The sequence below is a fragment of the Dermacentor albipictus genome, chromosome 2, assembly GCF_038994185.2.
Source record: "Dermacentor albipictus isolate Rhodes 1998 colony chromosome 2, USDA_Dalb.pri_finalv2, whole genome shotgun sequence".
Classification (NCBI taxonomy): Eukaryota; Metazoa; Arthropoda; class Arachnida; order Ixodida; family Ixodidae; genus Dermacentor; species Dermacentor albipictus.
In genome coordinates, this window is record NC_091822.1 from 115,936,413 (window position 1) to 115,953,441 (window position 17,029).

The 17,029-nt window shown below is 44.1% G+C and overlaps 2 long non-coding RNA genes across 3 annotated transcripts in view; one reads left to right on the forward strand and one right to left on the reverse strand.

The window, feature by feature from the left end:
• The window catches only part of LOC135917851 (uncharacterized), a 102,804-nt gene extending 89,839 nt beyond the window's left edge, over positions 1-12,965 (forward strand). The window contains exons 2-3 of the long non-coding RNA XR_010569436.1: positions 10,963-11,067; positions 12,562-12,965. This is a non-coding gene — a long non-coding RNA (uncharacterized lncRNA). The remainder of the gene's footprint in view (positions 1-10,962; positions 11,068-12,561) is intronic.
• LOC135917850 (uncharacterized) overlaps positions 6,513-17,029 on the reverse strand; it is an 88,166-nt gene continuing 77,649 nt past the window's right edge. For both annotated transcript variants that reach the window (XR_010569435.1, XR_010569434.1), the window contains exons 2-4: positions 14,318-14,564; positions 13,201-13,293; positions 6,513-6,580 (exon numbers count right to left, since the gene is read on the reverse strand). This is a non-coding gene — a long non-coding RNA (uncharacterized lncRNA). The remainder of the gene's footprint in view (positions 6,581-13,200; positions 13,294-14,317; positions 14,565-17,029) is intronic.

The following is a 17,029-nucleotide window of genomic DNA, read 5'->3' on the forward strand; positions in this document are numbered from 1 at the left end:
ATTTTAAGTACAATATAGAGAAAGAGAAACGGTTTCACTAATTTTCGAATTTCTTGCTTTCCATTGACTACCATTCCCAACCGCTGCACAAGCCTTTCTAAGGTAGCAGTAGGTAAAGTTATGCGGCTCTTTTAGTCTGAAACTGAACTTACATCCGAAAATCAACGACTCCGTGACGTCACCACGCCGATACAGCGCTTATGCATGAGACGCGAAGGTGGATACTTCCGTGCAAGTTGACGATGCGAAGCTTTGGTAGTTGGTGCTGAAATAATTCTTAGAATCCGCATTCCAGCGCAAAGGAAAAATAGAAATTTCGTACTCGTGATTTTAGAAAACTGCAGACTGATCCTTAGTCTTAATTATTACATTATGGATTTGTTACTACGCATATAGAATTGGAACCAATTGCACCAACAGTAGGCGCTTTTGGCACCAGGAAAAGAGTTCCTTGTGCAGAGGATCACCCTTTCTTCTTCCCCTCAAGCAAAATGTGCTTATGAGGTGACTTCACGACTGAAAGAAATAATGGCGGCATTGAACTCTGCATTGTAGGCGTCTTTTAGTGGAAAGTTCCTGCATTTGCAGTCTTGCTGGAGGCGATGGTTAACATTTCGTTCACTTATGCTGCAACATTTCCTGCGATGACATGAATTTTTCTGTTATCAGTTCTATAGGACTCTTTAGCTAAGCATGAATAGCGTTTCATTAATTTTATTCTTGCGAAAGCACGGCGTCAGGAGGCAACTTTCACGAAAGTTACAGACCATACTTAGGAAAGTGGGAATTATCGTCGTTTAGCCGGTAAAAAGTGGATTTGTTAGCGTTGTAATTCGTTCCACTACGGAAGTTCTCAGCTTTTGTGCTTGCTATTGCCGCGGGAAATAACTTTATCATACCTTAGTTCGGCTTTTCTGTATAATTGATCAATACTGCAAACTCTGAAGTACTCGACAACAATTTAATTTTTTTTTATTTAGCAATAGTGGCTATCTAGTTCTAAGATCACGGTGAACTGGACAATATTTTAATTGTTATTCAAAAGTTTCAAGTATTCCCACACCACTAGTTGTAACACTGACCTAGTAATGCTCAGGCGAGCTAGCTTATTTGATGCTGATTGAAAGAACAGGTGACAGAAGATGATTGGCGTGTACGACTTTAGGTGGATGGATGTGATGGCTCGAACAGATCGATGGACGGATGGACGGGATGGATGTATAAACGAGTGATTGAGTATGAGTGGGTAGTTGGTTGGGTGTGGAAGTAGGTAAATGAATGGATGCGTAAATGAGGGGCAAATGCGTGGCTAGTTAGATCAATAGATAGACGGATACTCTAGTTAGTGGGAGGGGCTTCTAAGCAGGTAATTGAGGCACCACTGCCGGAGGAATCCGATGTGCGCACGAGATGTGCTACGCGTTACTCGAAGTAGATCCAGTGTCAGGCTGCATTTCACTTGGCAAACAGCACGGGTTCTTCTTTTTCTCCGCCTCACTGCAATACTTCGAGGCAACCGCACGAAATTTATACATCGCTACGGCATGTTAACAATTGACTGGCATGACAACAAATTTCACTGAGCAAACACTTCTCTCGTGAGGGCTCGCTCACGCCCTCCTGACGACGTCGAGTGTGCCCGAGAACATGGCATGTACTTTTAAAATGAGTCCATAGTCTAATCGTGGGAGCATCACAGAATAGACGCTTTCACTCGCGCGATAACAGCAGCGAGAGCACCGCCCGAAGAAACTTTCGGTCATGGGTCTTATCAGTGTGATGCGCGAGAACAGAAAGGGCGTTTTTATGTTGTTTTACTGTGCCGGAAATGTATATTTAAGTTTATATTTAACATGTGCATTACACCTCAAGACTAATATATGAACTTTTCGTATAACCTACGGCAACATCAACTTGTAAAGTTTCCGCTATGCACAGAGCAAAAGAGTTGAAAATCAGGGAGCTTCGATTTTAACGCACACCTGCTACACGATATCGCAGCCACTGCCTTTCTTGCTTGCTAAATTTAGCGAGCCACGTTAATGAACGAAACACGAAGCCATCCCGGACCCATGTTTGTAAATATTGAAAGGCTGAATCCTGAGGAAGATTACATTTCATTAGGTATGAGCTCGACATTCAAAGATTGGTCCCCATTTACGACTTCTTTACTGGCCATGAGTACCTGCCTGTATCATTCTCGACTTTTCTGTAGCATCTGCAAAAACCTAAGTTAAACATGTATATAATAAATAGCTTCTCTAGCAGCGTCTGACTTTTATACGACTACTCACTGATTGAAAATATTTTCTAAGGAAGTTGTTATCTACTGTAGCAGTTACAAATTTTGAGGACGATTAAGGTTCGCGTTATAGAGTGGAACATGATAGCGTCCAAAGATCCCTGAATGCTTCTCCCACTTCCCGGCAACTGGAGCTTATGCAAGCATAATGTTCAACGGGAAATGGTGGCGGCGGACGCTATGCATGAAGTCGAGCTTTGTGGTTCTTTTTTTTTATTTCTAGTGGTGTGTAAGGAACCGAGAAGTCCTCCCGGCTCCTACTAAGAGAGACCTAAACGGCAGCTGCAAAACGCTATCGCGTTAAAATTGGTTTGTGTTTGAATTTCCGCATTACAGAATTATGTTTTCTCGTACATTCAAATCGCAGAATGACGCTATCATGTGTGTAGGTTGCATGCATGTCGTACCTTACGATTTTTGCATGTATTTTACCTTGAGAAATTCAATTCACTAATTTTCTTGCGCCACGTGTAGAGCCTGCATGGTTGCGTATGCGTGGTACGAAATTATTATGACTGAAGCGATGGTCGACGCTGGACGCGGGACGCGGGGCACCGACGCAGGATTTTCTGCAACATGAACCCCTGAACGCTTTCGTGTTAATATTCCTATGCTATATTTGTGTCCCTTTCATAGCTGATCCTTTCAAGAGGCTAGCTGTCGATCGACAATATTTAAAGTGGAGGTGCGTTCGCATGATCGTGGCCACCGCGACAACCGTGCGGTCGTGATATCGATTGCGTATACGCGGCACGCGAGTGTATCTTTGCAAGGCCTTTAGCGACGGGCCGTGCGTTCGGCTGCAAGAACTACGCAGTTATGCGGACGCATGATTGACTCCGCTAATTCGGCACTGACAGAACCAGGATAACGTTCTAGATTCTGTTGCTGGCATGAGGATTTATTTGAGACACATCAGCGTTCCCGCAGAAACTGCGTGCATAACACGCCGTGGTGCGTACGCTGGTCTCAGCGAAACAAATGCCATTGAACGAAAAAAAACTGGGCTACGGTCCGCGATGTGAAGGTGGTTGGTCAGCAAAGCTGTGGTACACCTGATTCGATAGACCAATGTGACGTAGTCATGAACTGGGCTTAACTTCCTCCCTGAGCACGACGCCGGTGCGCATATTGACGTTGCCATTCCTTTCGTCGCTCATCGTATTTACGCTGCTCTTCAGGTGACCTAACTGTGTGTGGACTGCTTTGTACAGAAACCTCTGCATCCTGCCTAACCTGAGCACAATGGCGTTGTGTGTATTGACGTTGCTGTTTCCTTCGCCGCTCATCGTGTTCACGCTGCTCTTCAGGAGTCCTAACCATGCGTGGCGTTTCTACAGCACTATCAGAGCACAAATGAAATCATTTGCTTGGCGGGTTCTTCTTTTACACATTGAAGTATAGCTACGTCACTCTCTTCTTCGTATGCTAGAACTGATGCTTCTGGGCAGCTTCAGCTTATGCAACCGTAAAATTTAACGGCGAATGCTTTCGGCAAACGGTGTGCGCGAAGGCGAGCTTCACAGTTCTTCATTTTTTCCACGCACGGCCCCCGCCACCGCTGCCGCAGACGCGCGGAGGCGAGCGCCAACTGGTAGTGCTGCAAGGAAGCCAGCGGCACACCCAGCCGGCGACACTGTAATTGGTTGAGCATTATGCAGCGAAAGCGAAAAAACGCGTCAAGCTAAATGTATCTAATCCTCTCGTGGGGCGCCAAGAAACGCCTACTGTTTTCCGTTGGTCTCTTCTTGTACACCATCGAGGGTCGACACCTCTAAAGCTATACCAGCGTCCCTAGTCGCGCTATAACAATGCGACATGCCTGGTAGCTGGGAGGCCGCGGTTACCGCTGCGCAATAGCAGTTGCGTCGCTTGCTGCGTCTTGCCGTATCAAACCTGAGCATGGTTACAGCCCGTGCGAGGAGCTCGAGTGCAACATTGCTGTCGCTTTCGATGCTTCGTCTTCGGGAAAGACTGACAGTTTTATTCCAGGACCTGCTTGCTCTAACAAATCCATTTGTTGATGGTTCTGACTCTAGCCACTAAGGTCGAACTTGCGCGCGTTGCGTGCTCACGTAGCTGCCCTGCCTACAAACAGCTTATTTTCATCCCAACCAAATAACTCGAGAACCAACATTGTTCCTCCGCAGCGGGCCAGGCGAACGGTCTAGACAAGAGTGTAGGGAAAATTATGGGGATTCCAGAAGCAGTACCAGATGCTTTAGGTGGCGCTTCCGCCGGTATAGTTGCGAAGAATGCAGTTCTAGGGACGTATTTACGGACGTTTACTGCCGTACATAGCTTGACTTTTGGGAGACTTCGCGACAATCGGTACACGAAGCATGCGCACTAGAGAGAAATGCTATTCGTTTTCTTGTGCTGAGTCTTGCAAAAGTGAAACTATCACCGAAAGCGATCGCCCCAAAAAATCACACCTTATCAATAGACAATTTTCAAGTAGGTCCTCAGACACACTTGAACATATTTGCACCGGAAAGCTTTTCGCTTAGCGTAAACGTGCGAATCTGTGACGTTGTAGATATAGCTGACCGAAAGAGGACTCTACCGCGCGCGTTTGCATTAGTGGCTTCTTGGAACGTTTGGCCGCAGTGTAACCGACATGGAATGCTCCCATACCTCCCTTTCACTGCGATTTAATGTGGATACGTTTCGCATTTACGAGCAAGTTAGCACTCGATTTCTAAGCCCTGCTTCGGCGCTTACTGACAATCTTACATTTAGCGTATGTGGACGAAAAGGTCGCAGCGCTTCTCGGAAAATATCCTCCAACGAAAAAAAAAAACAGTGCGCATGCACCACATTGCAAAATAAGCTGAAAAACACAATGGCGTGGCGCTCTGTAGGAGACCTGGCGTCGCATAGAGACCAGACACCCGGCCTTGCTCTACGCTCGCTTGTAGACGAAGTGAAATTTTCTGCGTTCTTTTCTACGAGCCCAGCCAATGCTGAAGTCGAGAGAGAGAGAGAAGACAATTTAATATAAGGTAAAAGGATTTATGTGGTTGGCGCCCTCAGTCCAGGGCCCCAATGGCTGTTGCTACCGCTCGTGCTCGTCGTATCAGGGTCAGCCAGACCTGAGGCTCGGAGCGACGGAAGGTCGCGGGAGGGTAGTACGGAGATGCTCACGGTGCAGCTATAACTTGTTACAAAAGCATGAGGTGCCTTTACGTTGCTTTCTTACAACTTCTTTGACGTCTTTGACACGATTAGGAAGACTGAGCGCTCCTTAAACGAACACAAAAAGCTATTTTTATACTACCCATATTTTTGTGTGCAATGGGAAGTTTAGTGGCAGGATTGTCTAATCACGAAGTGGTAACGCGGAAAACGCCGTGGAACATTTTTTATCAGAATACTTTGATCTGCAGTGAGAATGTGGTTGTTGACTAGAAGCGTGCTGAAATCAATGATAGGTGAGCGCAACAGCGATTATAGGCCCGCGTTGGTGGGAGACAGACAAGTGCGGCTGTAGCTTTGAGAAAGTATCATTTAGTTCACCAAGCCTAGTTCCTGCGATTCGCGTTTTCTGAAACTTTAAATTATTTCTACAATAATTGCTACGTGTTTTTGTGGTTTCCTGCCCAACTGCTTTGGTTATTAAACAGTCGGGAGCGTTTTTTATCGCAGTTCTCGGAAGCGATCGAAACGGCCATTTTACACGTTATACGCAATTTAGCGTGTTGCCGTAGCCAAGCGGGTGCTAATATCGTTGTGCTGGTAGCCATATACGGCAGAAGTAGTCGATCGCATCTTTTGTCCCACGCGAGGACAACGGAACCCTGGATACTTAGTCGCAAAGTCGCGCGCGTACTACAGCTAGTGTACCGCCATGCATTGTGGGACGCATGTGCCGTACATTAGTGATGACTGTCTTCGTAATACGCATAGAATAAAGTGCAAGCATCTAATGACATATGAAGTGCAATTTTAGGCAGTTATTATGCCGTATTTAATAGCAGCTGGCATACGGACGGCAATCTCATATGCTACATCCGTAGTACCAGAATTTCACCGCCAGGCCGTGACACTCACTAGTGTTTGAGAGATTCAAATTATAGTTACTGTATTCGCGAACGTGCTCGAGTTTCTCACTATAAGTTATGGTCATTTTATTTCCACCAACGTCTTAAACCACATTGTAGCGAGTTCTCAGTCCCTTTAACAAAGATAGCACCAGCGTTGACTTGATGGCGAGATGGAGGAAAGCGACGTGGGACTTGTCGTAGGAATTGAAAATTTTCTCCTTCGGTGAGATTTCTGGAAAAAGAAATTTTTATATACGTATTAGTGCACCAAGTGTGGATGTGTATACTACTTGCCTGAATGCGTTGCAAGAGCAGGTCTCTGCGAGCTTTAAAGTCAAAACGTCATAAGCTGGTTTCAGTGTCGCGACACTTATTTCGTGTTGCTAGACACTTATTGTTGCTGAAGAGCGCACTTGTGGACTTTTGTCTCGAGTTGGCAACTTCACAACGCATGCTTTAAGCCTTACCTAGGGAGTTTTAGCGTGTCCGGTATTCCTCGCTTCGGGAACACTACCGGGGGAATGGGAGCGTAAACGCCAGCGGCAGTGGCACCAGCTGGTGGAGCAGAGCCCACGCAGACAACACAGTGCTAATATTGCATTAAACTAGTGTGTTCTACTTCACTGCTTGTGTAAATTTCCAGCAGTGGTGTTATCGTCATCCGAATTACTGCACTACCAAAATTGACACCAGCAGTCTATTAGAACAGACTTGTTTGCTGCAACATTAGGGATGCTTTCTTTTAAACCTACACTGCAACTAGTGTGTAGTGTATACACTAGGGAATGGCTAGTGTAGGAAGTCTTCATTTGATGTAATGGGTGTAGAACAAGTGTTGCCCCCCTCCTGCACGGAGCCATTTCGCATAGCAGGTATGTAGCATGCAAACTGCACTTTCTCCATTGCTGTTTTGATGAGCGTAGGGAGCAGATGGTAGGCAAATAAGCTGGCGTTGCAAACGCGTGGCACCATTTTGTCTGCCATTATTAGTGTTGTACGTATACACATGCGCGACGAGAGGGAATTTACGATGCAAGGATGGTAGTGAAAATTTGTACTTCTCCACTGCCCTAGCCGCTCGCAAGGGACGTTTACTGTATTGGTGAAATTAAAAAGTATAGAAGAGATTGATACGACGGGACAGATTACAGTAATAGGTAGCGGGACAAGGTAGGTAGAGAATTTTTGTGGAAGAGAATAAAGATTAGGGCCTTGTGTACAAAAATGCTAGAGTAAAAAGCATGATAGTATAACTGATTAACTCAATCAGTCTAGTGGACTATAGTGACCGTCATGTATCAAGGGGAATGGCACTAAATAATAATAATAATAATAATAATAATAATAATAATAATAATAATAATAATAATAATAATAATAATAATAATAATAATAATAATAATAATAATAATAATAATAGGCCCGGCACTGTGAAACCGTGTTCACGGCTGGTAGCAAATGTATGTTTGAACCTATTGAAATTTGAGACAGAGGAAAAATTCGTTGCCATGTTGCTTATGAAATTTTAATATCGGCTAGATTCTTAGCCGAGATCAGGGGTGCATCTTCGTCCTTCTTCACGTAAATATTTCCGCCCTTAACCCATGCAAATTTGTAGTTCTTTTCTTTTGCTGTAGTTCTAGCTCGCCAGAGCAAATTTTGGTTCATTTTTGTCAGATTATGATTGATGAGAAGCCTCGGCAGCTGTTCATTTTGATGCAAGCGTCTTAGCTTCCCCCGCACATCAAACTACGCATCCCTTGCGGTCACGGAAGAAAAAGGTACTAGTATTGTCGGGTTCGTCTTATGGCAGAAATGCACCTGGAGTATCCATATAATTTCTAGCGCAATAAAGAAAAGAAAACGTTCGACACTATGGCCTCTAGACGGCCGTTAGTGCATGCCGAGTGAGGAGGTACATGGTTGGCTGCCATTCGCGAGTGTTTTTCGAAGATAGAGGCCGTCGCATTGCCGAGGTAGCAAGAGAACGACGCGCACTGCCGAAACAACCGACCGACGCGCTGTGCGTTGGGAGCCGCTAGGGAACCTACATGCAATACCTGCATGTAGCTTCCCTAGGAGGCTCTGACTGTGGCGAAGCGTATAGGCCCGTAGAAAACGACATGGCTGAAGCGCGCGCGCCGGGTATCAGTGAGTTTGCAGCAGCATAACTGAAACATTGAAGAATAATATGCAGAAGACAAAGGCATTGTTCAATTGCCTCACGCAAGGGAACAAGTACGCATGATCTTTAGTCAGCTTCCAGATTCTGTGCAGGAGGGCGTATTCCCTAGGTGTCTTACTCACAGGGGGCCCTGATCAGGAGGAGGAAATATACAGAGAAATAAAAATGGGATGGAGTGCATGCGGCAGGAATTACGAAGTCTTGACTAAGAGCTTACTACTGTCGTTGAAAAGAGAAGTGTAGAATTATTGCATTCTACTGGTGGTAACATATGAGGCAGAAACTTCGAGAACAAGTAAGAGAACAAGTAAAGGATCGCGCAAGGAGCGATGTAACGAAAACTATTAGGCGTAACGTTCATAGACAGGAAAAGAGAGGTCTGTTTCAGCGAACAAATGGGGATAGCCGATATTATATTCACCATTAGGAGAAGAAAACGGATCTGGGCAGGCCATGCAATGCATAGGGCAGATAGCTGGTGGACCATTATAATTACAGAATGTGCGCTAAGGAAAGAGAAGCGCACAGTCTAGCACGGCAGCAATCAGAAAATTTGCAGGCACAAATTGCAATCACCTAGCGCAAGGAGGTCACTGGGAGAGCCATTCGTTGTGCATTGGACACAAACATAGGCCGATGAGGATAATGGTGAAGGGGCAGTGATGAGCATGATAAAATTAAGCATTGTTACGCGTCAAAAATGTCTCTAAATATATGGGGCGCAACGCAGTTCACATTTTAGCGGCTGGCATGCGCTATAATTGGCGGTTGCTCAATGTGGTGTTTAAAAATGAATCATTAGGAGCAGTCTCCACAAAGACAATAAGCAGGGCAAACAACAGGTTAAAATACGAACGAGTCAAGTGAAGAGACAAAAAGAGAGACACCTCCTATGACTATACATATCTCCCTCTCAAATGCAGCATGAGTAGCCCCTAAACAGTCATAAATGGACTATGCACATTTTATCTATATTTCACTGTATGAACAAGAACAAAAACAAATAGCAATCGGGTTTCCTTCTCTACATGCGCCGCTCTGTCTGCGCAGTAGTGGGACCTTTTATATTGCGAATACTTTTTAGGTTGCAGTATATCTACAAAGTGGCATAAAAAATTAAACTACGTGTTACTTATTAACAGAAGACAAATTTCTTCATGTACGGTTGAACGAATTTGGTCTATGCATATAAATATTGTCTGTCCAAATGTGTCACGACATGTTGGTATTATCAAGAAATTGCGAAGCTTCATTCCAATGAGGTTGAAGAATTGGGTGTTTACCCACTGGTAAACTCACGCATTCATTACTGTCTATTTGTGCAGGTAACCACGATAATCACTAACATGGAACGCATACTTTTACTCCAAGGGAAGTGTCTTAAATAATAATAAATGTTAAACAGAATGTTCTCGCTTCAATATTTAAATAGCAACAGATATTGACTATTGCTGATAGACTGTATAAGAAAGTAGCCACATTATTATGCTATCAAGGAGTATCCGATGCTACTGGTTTCCTAAATACCTCCACAGAGACCACTTCTACGAGTTGTAACAAAAGTTTCATGAAACGGATAAGCGGTGCACCAACTACGACACACAGCCGCTCCATTACTTCATTCCAAATTTCTCACACAAACACCAGCCCTATTTCACTGTCAGTTACGGAGAAAAGCACCTTTGTCCGCACCTTGAAAAAAAACCTACGTATTAAAGAGTCCTTATCGAAAATTCAGTAGTTATGGACTAGGCAAGCAATTGGTGACTTTTGTTGGTCAGGATTTGTATAGTCGAGTTTTTTTTTATTTTTCATTATGTCTTCTGATGTTTGTATAGTAAACTCTTGATGTCATCATATCTTACAAATATTGTGTACCCTTGTAGTTATCAGATTTCTACGATTTCCTAAGGTATTACAGCATGAATTTCCGCGTCTTTCCCTTTCGTATTCAGGGATTAGTGTTCTCTACATACTTATGTTGAGCGTGACACTGATGGGTAGCTGGAGCTTTGTCACTTATTAATTTGCCTTTTCCCCGGCACCTAGAGAAGCTTTACATGAGTGTTTGGATAAACGTATAATTTCATTTACCACATTTCTTGCGTTTCCGACATGAGTGGGCTGCATTAAAATGTATCAAATATTATGTCCACTTGCTCGGGTCATGAAAGTGGCAGAAAACATGGTATTCCCTTTATACTCACAACACTGATGAACTAGACACATCGTGCTTTCGAGCGGCAACTTGACAATACTTCTACTCGTACTTACATTCAAGCTTTCGTGACAATGATTTCAGTGAAAATGATGGCAGAAATCATGTATGATGATTATCTTAGTTGATGGGACGCATTTCTCAATACTAAAGAAGACACAAATGTATTGTAACGATGTTTTCGTTCCTGAAACCCTTTTTTTTTTCATAGGTGGTGGTACTATACTCCTGCATTCTGCTGCTGCTCCTGCTCCGCGTATACCGACGTCGTTCAGTCGCAGCACGATGGCACTTTCTTTCGAGAACTTTTACTTAGGTAGGTAGGTGGTGATAGCTTGCGAGGCCCATGTCATGTGACGCTCTAAGCTCTACCACAGCAGTAAAGCGCAAAGCGAGGCGTAACACCGACACCTTTCTTTCTGGAACGAGCAACCGGGCTTAGACGAGATGTCACGACGCCTGCACTTGCTCTTTCTTTGATTGTTACGAGTGACTGGAGACTATTTAATAGCAACTGTAACGGAAAGCGAGCCACGTTACGCTATGTCACCGTCCCTGCATTTTTTTTTTTAGAGCGCAGCTCTTAATGGAGAGTTTGTTAGAAGAGAATTCGGCGGTTTCAGAATGCGTTGTGCTGGTTGCTCTAGGGTTTAGAGGGGCAGAAGAGTCTGAGAATTGGGTCAAACGCAGACAGCGTTGTCTCGGGTGCTCGGGACGCCGCAGTTGGGAAAATAAAGAAAGGTCGTTGAGAGCAAAAAAAAAAAGAAAAGCTCTTCTTACAAGTGAAAACGAACACAATTCATTTGTGAGGAAAAACGGGCGAAGCATAAAATGTAATAAACGCAATTACTCTGCAAGTACTACGACTTTGGTATGTTGGTTTAAGTCAAGCAAACGCAACCGAAGTCAAGTGATCTTAGATGGTGTTTTCTTGTGATGCGCTTCAATACGGCGAGTTTAACTGTGTAAATGGGAAAAACCAATCGGAGAGCTCTAAGCTTTCTCTGCGACTATCCATTGTATGCTGGTTTGAGTTGGGCTCACATCGAAGATCTCGTTCTACCGTTGCCAGAAACGACATGTCCAGTGACAGTATATGTATCGCAAAGCATGGATCGACGTCAGAAACACTGGAGACAACCTCTTTCAGAGAATGTTATGGTTTGAAAAGGCACACACTGATGAATTGTCATCTGCTCTTTTAATTCCCGATGCGATTGAGAGCATTCAGGAAGTACTAGTATGCCGTAAAGAAGTTCACTTGACAGGACTTTGGTCACTTGCATATCATAATGGGTGGTGCGATTTAGAAGACGTTTTCGGTCGGCATAGCTCCATGATGTTCAGAATAGCCCCTGTGCCTTCAGCTACACTAAGACGACATTCGATCATCTCCTGTCGTTGTCAAATCACCGTTGGCTGAACCTCGCGAATACCACTCTGTTTTCCCAGTTACGTATATACTGTTGAATTGAGGTTACAACACGTACGTTATTGCGATTTGGTAAGCTACTGTTGTCGCCGTAGGATATTCGTAAAAGTAATGTTTGTAACCTTAGCTTTTCTCGGGTCCTTGTAAAAGTTTTTGATAGACTGCGGTCAAACTGTCAGTCTAAAGATAGTGCTTTAAATCGCTTTCTGTGACGCATATTCCATGTGAGATAGGAGGAGCGTCTATGGTGCGAGTACCATAAATGCCCTTGTTATGCATTTCCAGTACTCGCCTGTAGCCATCGTCGTTGAAGTCTTTATCTTAGAGCGATATTGCAATGAATGCTGCTGAAACAATCTCCTACATTTGGAATTGCAGGCTGTACATGATCTAGGTGCACCTATGAGGAATTGCTGGGATTTCGTCGATGGAACTTCAGGATCCATCTGCCAACCAACCTACCACCAGTGAGGGTACAACTCTGGACACAAACGGGAGCACGTTGTCAAATATTAGACCGTTATGTTTGCCAATGGCATAGCCTGCGACCTTCATGGCTCATCTTACCTCCATAGCATGCTCAGAGCGCAGCACCTCGTCTCGACCTACTAGACAGAGCGATTATCTTTTCTCACTGACATGATGTATTTCTTGTTTTGTTTTCGTGGTGCAAAAAATGCGGCAAGGATGCTGCATTTTTACACGATTTTTAATTTTTTGCCTTCTCGAGGAGTGCGAATCTTTCGCATTTTTGTTTTTGTATAATTATACTCCTTATTGTACCAATTTCACTATGTATGTGTGTGCCTATTTACTTGTTTTCATGACTACGAATGCTGTCACTATTGTGTCTTGTATTGCTGGGATGTGCGGCCAGTCAAGCTGCATTTATGTCGCAGCTTTTTTCCCGCATTCCACACCACACATTGTATCTTTGCCTCATGTGTGAATACGTAAACACTGAAGAACTGTGGTGAAATAAACTCCTACTCCAACATACGGGGACCGAAAACATACTTAGGCTGCAAAAATGATGCAGGTAAATCAAAGGCCCCTCCTTTCTGTCGTCACCAGCCGCATTGTTGGCACAGACACTTACGAAGTGATCGCCTGAAAGACAATTAAACACGTGTGTTGAGTGCAGTTTCTGCGAAGCATACCTGAAGCTTAATTATTTTTGACACGTGACTTCATAAATAACAAATACTTCATCGGTCATATTAAGACGGTGCCTCAGCAAGAACCTTAGTAACCACTGCACTGCTCCTAACTTTCAGTTTCACTTTGAAACAGAAAGATGCATCATTCTGTGGCTCAATATAAACATTCCTAATTGGTTAACTTTTACAGGAATACTTCGGGAAAGGGGCAGCATGAGAAGCTTCTCCAGTCGGTGTAGCACAATTCATTCACTATATATGGTGAACCTGCGTACCTCATCCGCACTCTGCTCCTGCAGCCACATGCTGGCGCACGTCTCAGTGAACAGCAGCACGTATTCAACATTGCATTGAGGGTTGTAAGGAAGTCAGTAAAAGGGGGGTTTGGCAAGGCGATCCGTCTCTTTGGATTTTTGGACTAAAAAAATAAGAGTGAGTGAGTAAAGACTCTAGCCCCTTGGTCCGGGCGGCTTCTTCAGCTCTCTTGGCGACCTTGGCCGGCAGGTCAGGGTCGCAGTTGAGCAACACGACCTCCCACTGCTCAGTATTACTTAATTCATGATTTGTGTGATTTAGAAAATAATCTTCAGATTGTGCCTCCAATGTGAAAAGTAGGGACGATACTAACAAAATACCGCTCTTGCCTTGATGGTAACCTAGTGTCGATGTTCTTTCACCATCGTTCAGCTTCTCTGAAAGAATAGCTTGAGTACCACAGAAGCTTGTATGAATATCGTTTATTTCTCCTATTTCGGCAATAAATGAACTTAGGCTCATCTGGGCTACAAAGCTCGAAGTTGTGGTGTGACCAATGCGCGATTAAGTTTTAGGATCAAAAACTTTCGAAATATGCAATGGTCACAAAGAAACGTGTTTTCTGAGAATAACGAAAATCTTTAATTGACTTTCTTAACCAACGCTTCCTTCCCAAAATCAAGCAGCGCGTTTTGTTGCACCATAAGCGTACTCCTCACCGTTCTGTGCTCCCAGTGTTCTGCAGCAAGTTCTTCTTTAGGAGCCTTCTTCCTTCAGCAAGATCTACTTGGGTTTTCCATTCAGCAATATGCTGCTTTAGTTTCTCCTGCTAAAGTGCGAGTTTTTTTTCTTGGAGGTCCAGGCGCTGCTTTTCTAGTGCGGCATCTCTCTCTGTAGTAGACTGCTCAAACTGCAGCCTTTGCTAAAGATATGCGAGGTTGGCTTCAGAAGGATTGGCAGCTGTAACTGAAAGCACACAGTCTTTATATATGACTCTTCAAATAGTTCGTAGAGAGCATAAGACGCCCCAAAGCCTGTTAGCATAAGTAATCAAGTTCGCTTTAACGTTCATATTTCCACATTAAAACCTACCTGCACATTATCGTAGAGCCCAACATCCAGCATCAGGTTAGAAAAGAAGAAATAGGAGTTGTAAGTGTATGCGTATGTGCAAATTGTGGACACAAGACCAAGTGAGAGTTTTAAGTCCTTGCTGCTGCTTCAAATTATTTTTGATAACCTCCAAAAGGTGACTAAAGAGGTGAATAAATTAAATTGCATGTAGGAAAACATTTTGAGTCCTTCCACTCGGTGAACAAGGATAATCAGCGAATCTGTATTGGGATGACTATATTACCAGCTATATTAATTGAAGAAAGGCACATATACGTAACTTCATGGTTATTATCGTCTTCATTTTGTCTCATTCGTTACCACAGTGACCATTGCTTTGTGGTCGCTGTGGTACACCGCGCTCGGTTGTACTGCTATGCTAGACACGTTCTTGCCAAAAGATTAAATCTATACACAACCGGTGACACTGGTCGACACACTGACGTCCATGTAGCACTCAATTCCAAACTATTCCAACAGGAAGGATACAATCTACTTGCTGTCGGGGCGCGCTAGTTGGACGTTAAAGTCGACAATTTGTGTGTACACTATTGCGTTTTATGATAGTTTTCGACTCTCCAACGGGAGCAAAGGAGCGCCGCCATCCCACGTCTTATATAAGGCCATGGAGGTCATGCGGCATAGTTTTCGGTGCGCCACATACTTTATTTACACTTGTTTTATCAGTGTGGTAAATAACCCTTCGCAAGTACCTCACGTAATCTACAACGCCACGAACATGTGTCAAATGCTCGATGCCGTTATTGACGGCACCATTTGCATGTTTCAAATACGTGCAAATTTTCCAACTCTTTCCCATCATCTAGTACTAAATACTCTGTGGGGATGCCCTGCGAATTTTACTTCAACTGCGAGGCATTTTCTTTCGAGAAACCCGTATGGGCTTCCTTTGTAGCAATTGATACAATTGGGTGGATGTATCATTTTCCTTTAATAATTTCTTGTCTCCACCTTGCGGGTTTCCACAGAACAATTATGTCAAACTTATTAGTCAGCGGGAAAACGAAGGAAGGCACACACTCCAGCAAAAAAGAAGTGACTCTTCTTCCATTAAGGGAGAAATGGCGATGTCTCCTATATGGCGATGTCTTTATATGGAGCAACTTTCCTCCCTCATGCATGGAAGCAACGGTTTCTCCCTCTTCAGGACCAACGTGGCAGACTCCGGGCAAGCGAAGGGAACCGATGGCTGCGACTAGGCCCGCGAACTGTACTAGTTCGCGGGTAAAAAACAACCTACGGATCATAAGCATAGTGTACGTGACTGATATTTGCAAATAGAGAGAGACAGAGACAATCTCGTTTTCTTCGGCGCATACAAGGAACCAAGTACAAGTACGACACGATATTGTAGCGATGCCTTCCGCTCAACTGCCACTCGTATCACCCAACGTTCACGGCCGGCTTAGCATCTTGATAGCGCGGGTGGTGCGTCACTCTAACCACTGTTGAAGCGCAAAAATGAATGACATCGGCAAAGACATTGATAGAACATGGCGGCGTTTAACTTACGTAAACATAGGGATATCCATACATCAATCGGTCACACACAAACACACACGCTTATGTAAACATCGCGCTTAGCGCCATTTGGAGGTTCTTCCAACTAAAACGTATAGCTACTGCGCAGCCCCGTAGATGGCGCTAAAAGCTGACGAAAAAAAAAACAAAAAAAAAACACGGGCGCTGTATTTTGCACTTCCGTTCGGCAAAATCACGACAAACCAACACACAACAGTTTCACACACATACTCTGCACAGCAGAGCAATACGGAGCACTTTCGCACATATATACACATACCACAACACATAAACGCACGGTAAATACAAAAACACTGCTCGAGCTGCCTACAGCCATATGCTTTGGAACCCTTTTATTTAGGCATGATGTTTCAATCTGCACTGTAGTGCTAGTGAGTGACTCTCAGCTATATGTAATTCAGCAATAACCATGAACAAAATACGCGTTAGGGTGTAGTAACCTAATAGGCCTTCCAAATCCACACATGCTTGTTTATATAAAACCGCACTATGTGGAATGCTTTTCACTACCGACTTTCAGTTATTAGCACAGTGGCGGCGGCGACCTAAGCATTTATTTTGATGCTGTAGTGCAAGGCGCTTCAAGAACCGCTTATGTTTACAAAATGCATTCTGCTGAGATAGCTCAGACGTTTTCTCGACTATTTCCTACATTAATGGAAAAGAATATATTAATCCGCGGCGTCCATACGCCGATGGAAAGCAGGTACGCGTGAGCCGGTGGGTGGCGCACCAGCGGGCCACCGACGGCCGGA